Here is a 10,469-nt window from a genome sequence, read left to right as displayed (position 1 = left end):
CCAAATCTCTGCTCTCTTTTTGTCACTAAACAGCTCACACATGCTTATTCATGGCTTCAACACTAACAGGCAGTAATATACATACTATGAGACTTTTTTCGGCTCCATAAGAACATGAGCTTTATCATCTATTGCTCTGTGAGGATGTAAAGTCAGTAAGGAAATCTGCATTCATTCGGTGCTTTTTTTTTTTTTTTTTTGTGGGAGATGGGGTGGAAATGGCTATGGGACAGAAAGTTTTAACTCAGGGATGACAAATGGGGAGAGGGAGCAATACATCATCTGCCCCTCTCCTTCTTCCTATACATGTTGCAGACATTGCTGATCAACAACCCCACTGCTTCGTCTAAGCACCCACTACCCATCCAGTGATGCATAAAAAATGAAACATCTTTTCCATCTTTAGCATACATATGTACAGAATTCATTCTAAGAGACCCTAATAAATGGTGGTTTTGCAAACGTGTGATGGTTGTATGTATGAGAACTTCTTTGCCTACGCAGCTATGGATGAGCCCTGAAGATCTTTAGTCAAAGTTTGCTTTGGAAGGCAAACTTGGTGCCAAGAGAATATGAAAGCGACATAGATGCAAGTGATTATTATCATTAAATATGTAACTATGAAAATAATCTCACCTAGGATACAGGATCCTGCAAGGCATATTCACCTATAAAAAGATGCCTTTTTAATAAGCATGTCTAGAATCTATCTAACAGTACAATCAATGCCTTTACACAAAGTGCCCACATTTGTCATTTGGAAGCAGTAGGACACAAACTGAAGAGGCCAGGAACCAAGTGCATTTGGGTCAAACATTTAAGTCTGAAGGTTTTCAGCTATTAGAAACTAACTAAATCTAAATACTGCAATAAAATTTTGGAAGCCAAATGGAGAGTAAATTATTTTTTAAAAAGATGAATTGCAATTATTAAAACCTAACTTTATTGAGTAGACACTCTATGATGTTTAAATATACACAAAAATGAATATTTGAAAAATGGAATCATTTCAAACTTATGGCATAGAAGTTTGCTACATAATCGAGCTCTTTGGGAAATATTCTGCTGAAGGATCAGGCACTTATTAATTATTTCTATTTTTTAGTTAATTTTTGATGCACATGTATTTTAATAATTCTCATGTGTTAAGTAGAATACACATTTTAAATTATATTTATACAAGTTAACTCTTGTTTACCTCCCATACTAAAAGGGTATGCTGTTTATTTCCTCATTATAAATGCAGTGCAGTGCACAATTGACTCTATAACCAGAGAGGAGGGAAAACTATTTTTTTTAAACTTTTAGATTGAAGGGTACATGTGCAGGTTTGTTATACAGGTTAACTCATGTCACAGGGGTTTGTTGTATAGATTATTTTGGCACCTAGGTGCTAAGCCTAGTACCTAATAGTTATTTTTTCGGTTCCTCTCACTATTTCAGAGAATCGAGCTTACTCAGGTTATTCTGTTGTGGTGCGTTAGTGTCAAATGTGGATATTTGTAAGAGCTGAACAACTTCCCAAATATCTAACTGACCCGTGGATTGGTGAGGAATCTCAGAAGAACACAACTTTTTAATTAATAAATATTTGTGAATTAGAGAATAAAGAGCATTTCTAAGAATAAAAATTGGCTCTAAAATTTGATAATTTTTGTAAGGTGTAGAAGAAGATATATTGAAACTTTGATTGCTGGAACAAAAAGTATTTAAGAGTAACATACTTGAGATGGTCTGTGAATTGGTGTATGGCCGGATGATGAAACACTTTGTCCTTAACACATCACTAGTTTTCCTCCCATATTAGTGTACTACTGTACTTAATTTCGCTAACATGAATACTGAATCAAGAGTATTACAGCATTTCTGCCTTGAATCTTAGTTCTTAATTTTAACTAAAAGTGCACTAGAAAGAAATATTCATATATTTTGGCTTTAAAGCATTAGTTTATTAACTATGAGATGTTTTTCCTATGATAACACAAATATGCGGAAAGATAAAAATGCAATAAATATCTTTTTCAGTTTTTTATATCAAAACATTGAAGAAAGAGAAGAGAGAAAGAAAGAAAGAAAAGGGAAAGGAGGAAGGGAAGGGAGAAAGGAAAGGAAGAGAAAGGGAGAATGAAAGAGAGAAAAAGAAAGAAAGAGGAAACGAATGGGTTGTAAATGAGTGAGTGATACATTTTCTCCCAGTCACACCCACAGATTAAATGTGATATTATGGGCTTATCACTCTTAAAGTTCCACCTAGAAGTTTAGAAGTCCCCAAGACAACAAAAACAAACATGAATGGAAAGCCTTACTAATGTAGGCTATCAGGATGACTTATTAAAATTTATTTGTATTATTTTAGAATGCCCAAGTTTAATGCAGATGTTTCATTCTGAACAAGGTGTGTCACTTTTCTCCAAGAGACTGACACTTTGAAAATGACAAGAGGAAATACTATGCTTTTCTACCCACTTTTTTCTACCATAAAATATTCTGAATATGCTAATATGGATACAGTGTAAATTATTATACACCGTATCTACTTATATCAATTATGGGGTCAAAAAGAAAAACAAAACCTCTGAAAATTAATACAGCTTAGAACATGTTATCAACACTAATACTGTCTAGAAAAAAAGGTTTCATGGTCAAATAAATCTCGTTAAGTGCTGTACCTGTTACAATAATCTCATTGCACAATGTTGTGAAACACCCTGTGTTTGACACTAGGGAAAATTTTTTTCACGCCTTACCTCTGATTTTTTAAATAATCAGAGAAATATTCTGGGGTGTGGTGGCTCACGCCTGTACACCTGTAATCTCAACACTTTGGGAGGCCAAGGTGAGAGGACCTCTTGAAGGCAAGACCCCATCTCTACAAAACATAAAAGAAAAATTAGCCGGGTATGGTGGCATGCGCTTGTAGTCTCAGCTACTTGGGAGGCTGAGGCAGGAGGATCACTTGAACCCAGGAGTTTGAGGCTGCAGTGAGCTATGATCACACCACTGCACTCCAGCCTAGGCGACAGAGCAAGAACTTGTTTCTAAACAAACAGACGAACAAACAAAAAACCTAACATTCCCCAGATTTATTTGATCAAGTACTCTTTCATCAATAACACCCATTAACATTAAACAGATTAGAATTCCTTGGAACACCTGGAGAGAGTCTTTTCAAATACAGCAAAGGATGGTTTACTTTTCTGACAAGTGGTTCAAATGCAAACACTGAAACTTCAATAGATACATATTTGTCTTAATGTGTTAGAAAAATACACACTTCATATATTATTTTATTAATATTGTTGCTTAGGATGAAGCTAAATTCATGTAAAAATGTATATAGATTTAAAAAAAATAAAGTGAATTATAGAGATATATGAATATGACAAAATCATAAGGTGGAAGGTGAATGTCTGAAGGTTGGAAAATGCTGACTTAGTCTATAAATAGAAATTCAATACAGTGTGCTTAAATGGGTGCAGTCATTTGGATACATATATTCAGACTGGTCTTCAGGAAACTTGGGGAAGGGGAGTGCTTAGTTAGCTCTCTGGTTCTGCCTTAAAATAATTTGTGAGCTGGGAGGGGAAGCCTGTTCTAGACCTCAGTTTCTTTGTCTATAAATAGGAAGAGTTGGATTGGAGCATATGTTGAATTCAGCTCAACAACTTTGATGTAAGTGGAAGGCTACAGTGGTGGTATTATCTGCTTATCCACCGCAGGCTGTCACATTGATGACAGCTCGGCAGAACCCTTCATTCCATGGCCTACCATTCATTATTTGGGGTTCCTGATTAACCCTTTTTCTTTTGCAAGACCTTTTCTCAAAGTAGCTAAACCAGATTCCTGAATTTTAGTTATCTTTGTATGACCGGAGCACCATGCACCATTCCATCTCCAGAGAATTCTCTAAGTGACAACTGGCCAAAAGATGAGACTATCTGGAGGGCACAGCTTCCTTTGCGTACCCTATCCCCGAAGTTTTTTTGTTGTTTTGGAGAATTCACATCCATGTAACATAATTTGGAGTATTCAATTTGGTCTTGCTTTAAATTTTTAAAAATATAACTCTTAAAAACATGTTCCCTAGTGTGTGTTTTTTGTTTGTTAGTGTTTTTTGTTTGTTGTTTGTTTGCTTTTTGATTGTATTATGAAGGGGATCCTGTGATCTATCGCATTTTCTTTTCTCTTTTGAAACACAGTCTCATTCTGTTGCCCAGGCTGGAGTGCAGTGGCCTGGTCTCGGCTCACTGCCACCTCTGCCTCCTGGGTTCAAGTGATTCTCAGCCTCCCAAGTAGCTGGGATAACAGGCATGTACCACCGTGCGTGGCTAACTTTTTATTTTTTTTAGTAGAGACGAGGTTTTGCCATGTTGCCCAGGCTGGTCTCAAACTCCCAGCATCAGGTGATCTGCCTGCCTCGGCCTCCCAAAGTGCTGGGATTATAGGCATGAGTCACCTCGCCTGGCTACCTATTACATTTTCTAACTGCTTATTGTTGGGGTAATACAATGTAATGGTTATATGCAAAGACTGCCAAACTCTGTCCCTTGCTAGCTGTGTGGCCTTACCCAAGTTATTTAACCTCTCTGTTTCTTAGGAGTTTTTAAATTTGAAAGTCAGGATAATAATACCAGCTTCCCTCAGGAGTTAATACATGAAAAGCACCTTATTCAGTGCCTGGTACATAGCCCTCAAAAACTGTTAGCCGTCATTTCTTTTCGCATCTAGAACAGTTCGTGGTTTACTAAACTCTTATTAGTATTGGTACACTGTCAGTTGATTGTGTTGAATGTTCTAGGTACACAATTATAAAAAAAGAATATCAATTTAAGTGGGTCCTTTCTTTTGTTTTTATGAGAGGAATTCTTGACTGGGATCCTCAGCACAACGTTAAGTCATAGTTGAAATGAGTGTCTTTGTATGACTATTCCAACCTCCTTTTACAAGATCTGTGTGCCATAATTTATGACTAATTTAGCGCCCTAGTTTTTATTTTTATTTTTATTTTACTTCCCTTTAAGTTCTGGAATACATGTGCAGAATGTGCAGGTTTGTTACATAGGTATACATGTACCATTGTGGTTTGCTGCACCTATCAACCCGTCATCTAGGTTTTGAGCCCCGCATGCATTAGGTGTTTGTCCTAATGCTCTCCCTCCCCTTGCCCCCACTCCCATCCGCAACAGGCCCCAGTGTGTGATGTTCACCTCCCTGTGTTCATGTGTCCTCATTGTTCAACTCTGACTTATGAGTAAGAACATGTGGTGTCTGGTTTTTTGTTCCTGTGTTAGTTTGCTGAAAATGATGACCCCCAGCTCCATCCATGTTCCTGCAAAGGACATGAACTCATCCTTTTTTATGACTGCATAGTATTCCATGGTGTATATGTGTCATATTTTCTTTATCTAGTCTATCCATTGATGGTGCCCTAGCTTTTTACTCACAATTATGATATGACCATTTTTCATTCCAATTTTACTATATGTGCTGCCGCAGTGAGCATGACATAAGCATTTTTCATGTCGACAAACTTTTAGTAAACATTAATTGTTCTGAATATACCAAAGCTTCTATATTATAAAATATATATTCACATGTTAGTATATAAAATATATGTATAGTTTAAATAATCATAATAATAGGAGTACCTGTGTATGCACCACTCAGCTTAAATAGAATATTACTACATACATGGGAGTGCATTTGTGTTCTTCCCCAGATGCATAGAGAAGTTTTGTATCAATCATTTCCTTGCTTTGCTTTTTAGCTTTACCATCAATGTATACAAATTATGATATAGATATGCTACAACCTAATTAATAATTACCATATTGTGATTATTTAGGTGGGTTTATGTTTTTTGATGTTGGGAATAGGACTTTCCCATAGTGAAGATTATTTCTTTGAGATAGATTCTGAGAACTAAATTACTAGGTCAACAGTTATGACTGTTTTCAGAGCTTTGGACAGCTATTGATTGTCAAATTGCTTTCCAGAAGGCTTACATCAGTTTATATTTTCCAAAAGCAGTGCATCTGAGAATGTTCCTTTCAGTTCAGCAGTCATCAACACTGAGGGTTATTAATTTGAAAGGTAAGAAGTGTAATGCTAAAATATTTTAGTGTAACTAATAAGTTTGAATATTTTTAAAAGACCAATTATAGATTTTGAAGGATACTATGCATTCAGAAATGTTCACCTATCACAAGTGTTTAGCTTGAGAAATTTTCACAGATGGAACACAGCTTCATAGCTAACATTTAGATCAAGAAACAGAACATTACCCGTACACCAAAGCTGTCCTTGTGCTTCATTCCAAAGACCATTAAAAAAAAAACTGTATGGTGAAAACCTCTGGAGGAAGAAAATTGACTTTGCTTGACCAATGTAGTTTTAACAGTCAGCAGTAAGTTTTCTGATTGTGAAGGTTTGAAGATTTGGAAAGATTCGTATATATTTAAGATGGTTACTCTCCTCACAAAGTAGGATAGTGAATTTATAATTTTGGCCCCAAATCTCCCTTTCTTTTAAAATAGTTTGATGTCTGAGGCCAGGCACAGTGGTTCACACCTGTAATCCAAGCACTTTGGGTGGCCCAGAGCTTGAGGCCAGGGGTTCAAGACCAGCCTAAGCAACAAAGTGAAACCTCATTTATACAAAGTATAAAAAATCTAGCTGGGTGCAGTGATGCATGCCTGTAATCCCAGCTACTCAGGATCCTGGGGCCAGAATTGCTTGAGCCCAGGAGGTCACAATTGTAGTGAGTCATGATTGCACTCCAGCCTGGGTGACAGAGTGCACAGTGAGTGAGACCTTTTCTCAAAAAAAAAAAAAAAAAAAAAAAAAAAAGTTTGATATCATTTGTCCTATCAAGCCACAACTTTGCATTTACTCAGAGTTCTCATGCAAGCCATAATAGTGCATCTCTGATGCAGGTTCTAGTGAATAAAAATAGGGATTACTTCTTTGCTTATTTAAAACACGGTTCAGGGGTCCCATGTAAGACTCACTGAGTCAGCATTTGCAGTGCCTTACCTCACGTGATACAGATACCTGCTAATGGTCTCTAGAGCACTTCTTGAGGAATGTTGCTGTAGAGGATAAATGCTTCTTCTTGAAGAAAAACATTCTGAGAACCTTGGTAATTGAAGCAGTTACCTAAGAAAATTCTTCTACGTGGCATGACCTCAATTTAAAAAATAATGCTGTTGGCTGGGCTCACGCCTATAATCCCAGCACTTTGGGAGGCTGAGGCGAGCGGATCATGAGGTTGAGAGATCGACACCATCCTGGCCAACATGGTGAAACCCTGTCTCTACTAAAAATACAAAAATTAGGTGGGTGTGGTGGCACACACCTGTTGTCCCAGCTACTCAGGAGGCTGAGGCAAGAGAATTGCTTGAACCCGGGAGGCGGAGGTTGCAGGGAGCCGAGATTGTGCCACTGCCCTCCAACCTGGCAACAAAGCGAGACTCCATGTCAAAAAAAAAAAAAAAACAAACAAAAAAAACAAACCGCTATCAAAGAAGTGTATGTTTAGTTCTTTATTCCTTTCTAGGCTTTCCTACTGTAAACACAGACACATGTGGTATTTAACATAGGGCTGGTATAGTTTGTGTAACCAGAACAGGAAGTATCTAGCTTAAAACATACCTCTTGATTGCAGCATGTTTGAAACTGACCTGGTACAATGGGTCTAGCTTTTCAAAGGATAGCTCTTAGCTCAGCTATATAAGTGGGTCACTTTATAAAAGGCTTATAATTCAAATTTTTGTCAAAAGTTCAAAACTTACCTTTCTATTTTCTTTCTCCATGCATTAACAATAGAGTTCATATGTTGGAGAGTCATTTTAGAAAAAGCAGAATGATCAGTAAGTAGTCAAATATTAGATAATAAACCACAGAAAAATTTTTAGGGAGTCTGGCTTTTGCTTTGAATGATCTTAATTAGAGGTTTTGCTTGTTCTGTTTGGGCTTGATAGATTAAAAGGTGGTTAATTCTGCCCCATCAATATTGCTTGCATCCGTCCACCTCTCTCCATCTCTACCTCTCACAGCCATTCCACCTTCTTCTAGCTCCTGGTCTACAGGCAGAGGCTCCTCGCTGGTTTCCCTTCTCTACTCTTGCCCCTTTCCAGTCAGTTCACCATATGACATCCAGAATGGTCATTTTAATAAAATAAGCTGAACTTCATTATTCTTCGTTTAAAAGTTTCAGAGGCTTCCCTCAGCTAAAATATGCTCATTATCACCCACCAAGTTCCTGCATTGATCTACTTCTGGCCTCCTTTCCAACCTCAGCTCAACCAGCTCCCTCTTGTCCATCACACTCAAGTCACTGCCCCTGCCCTCCCTTAGTTCTTTGACTCGTCCACGTCCTTCTCTAACTCATGGGCTTCGTGCAAGCTACTCCTTTTGCCTGGAAGTCTCTTCCCACAATTTGCACCTGGCTAAATCCTGTCTCTCATTTGGAGCTATGCTTAAATGCCACATCCTTAGAGAGATCCTTCAAATCTAACTTATGTCTCTCCTGTTTTTCTCCTCATGGGCATAGGCTTCTATCTCAGCACTTATCTCAATCTGTAAATGTGGCTCTATGTGCTTATTGGTTTAATTTCTGCCTTTCCCACCAGTCTGGTTGAGTGAAGAGATTATGGCTGTGTGGTTCATCACTATATCCCCAGTGTCTAGAAAAGCACATGGTGCTGACTGAATAAAAGAAATATTTGTAATTACCCAGTGTATACATTATCTATTACTGTATAATAAATTAATGCAATGTATTAGTCCATTCTCACAGTGCTATAAAGAACTACCTGAGACTGGATAATTTATAAAGAAAAGAGGTTTAATTGGCTCACAGTTCCACAGGCTGCACAGGAAGCATGACTGGGAAGGCCTCAGGAAACTTTCAGTCCTGGCGGAAAGGGAAGCAGGCATATCTTACATGGCCAGAGCAGGAGGAAGAGAGAGAAGGGGGAGGTGCTACACACTTTTAAACAACCAGATCTTATGAGAACTCACTCCCTATCAGGGGAACAGCAAGGGGGAAATCCGCCCTCTTGATTCAGTCACCTCCTACCAGGCTCTTCCTGGGGGATTACACTGGGGATTACAATTCCATGAGATTTGGGTGGGGACACAAATCCAAACCATATCTTGCACAAACTTAGACATTTACTTGAAACAACAAATAGTTTTTATCTTGTAGTTCCAGTGAGACAAGAATTTGAAGTGGCTTGTCTGGGTGGTTCTGTTTCAGGGTTTCTTATTAAGTCACCGTAAAGATGTCAGCCAGGGCTGCCATCATTTTACCATTGAGTAGGGTTGATGTATCTGTTTCCAAGAGGGCTCGCTCACAAGCCTGTTTGCTGGAGGCCTCAGTTCCATGCCACTTGGACTCCTCCATAGGGCTACTTGAGTGTTCTTACATCATGGCAGCTGGTATCTCCCAGAACACCTGACCAAATGAGAGACAGGGTAAGGAGAAGTCCACAATGCCCTTTATGTCCCACTTTCAGGTATCAAAACTTGTCACTTTAACAACACCCTATTTGTTAAAAGCAAGTCATTAAATAATGCCGCACTTAAAGGGAGAGGGAATTGGCTCCATCTTTTGAAAGGAGGACTATAAAAGAACTTGTGGACATATTTAAAAACCACCACAGTTCTTCCAATGGCCACAAATTATTTATATTATCTCGACATGAAAAATACCATAAACTCTTCCTACTGCTCCCCCTCCCCCAAACTCACATCCATTTATGTTATCAGCTCAAAATCCAGGATGTTGGCTTCAAAATCAGGTCCAAGTGTGGATGAAGTTCTTTGGTTGTAGTGCCTTAAGTACAGCTTTACTACACCATTCCTCTCAATCTAAAGACATATGAACTGAAGAAACAGGTTATCTATTCCTCCATAGGCAACCTACAATGGTGGGTAAGCCTAGCATAGCCACAGTAGACAATCTTATTTAAAAAGGCTTTTAAAAGGAAAAATGGAAGATAGAGAGAAGTAATTGGTCCATAGTAATTCTTTCCTTATTTTTATTTCACTAGCTTGAGTGGTACAAGTGGTTTTTGGTTACATGGGTAAATGTATTGTAATAAAGTCTAGGATTTTAGTGCATCCCTCATCTGGGTAGAGTACATTGTACCTAATAGGTAGTGTTTCATTCTACATCGTCTTCCTTTCTGAGTCTCCGATGTCCATTATACCAGCCTGCATGTCTTTGTGTACCCATAGCTTAATTTCTACTTATAAGCGAGAACACACAGTATTTGGTTTTTGATTCTTCAGTTAATTTGCTTAGAAAAATGACCTCCAGTTCCACCCAAGTTGCTGCAAGACATGATTTTTTTCTTTATTATGACTGAGTAGTATTCCGTGGTGTATCTATGCCACATTTTCGTTATCCATTCATCAGTTTATGGGCACTTAGCTTGATTCCATATCTTTGCTTTGTGAAT

The sequence above is a fragment of the Mandrillus leucophaeus genome, unplaced genomic scaffold (genome assembly GCF_000951045.1).
Source record: "Mandrillus leucophaeus isolate KB7577 unplaced genomic scaffold, Mleu.le_1.0 Scaffold119, whole genome shotgun sequence".
In the NCBI taxonomy this organism is placed as follows: domain Eukaryota; kingdom Metazoa; phylum Chordata; class Mammalia; order Primates; family Cercopithecidae; genus Mandrillus; species Mandrillus leucophaeus.
The sequence above is the reverse complement of the archived record's forward strand: the minus strand, read 5'-3'. Positions refer to the sequence as shown.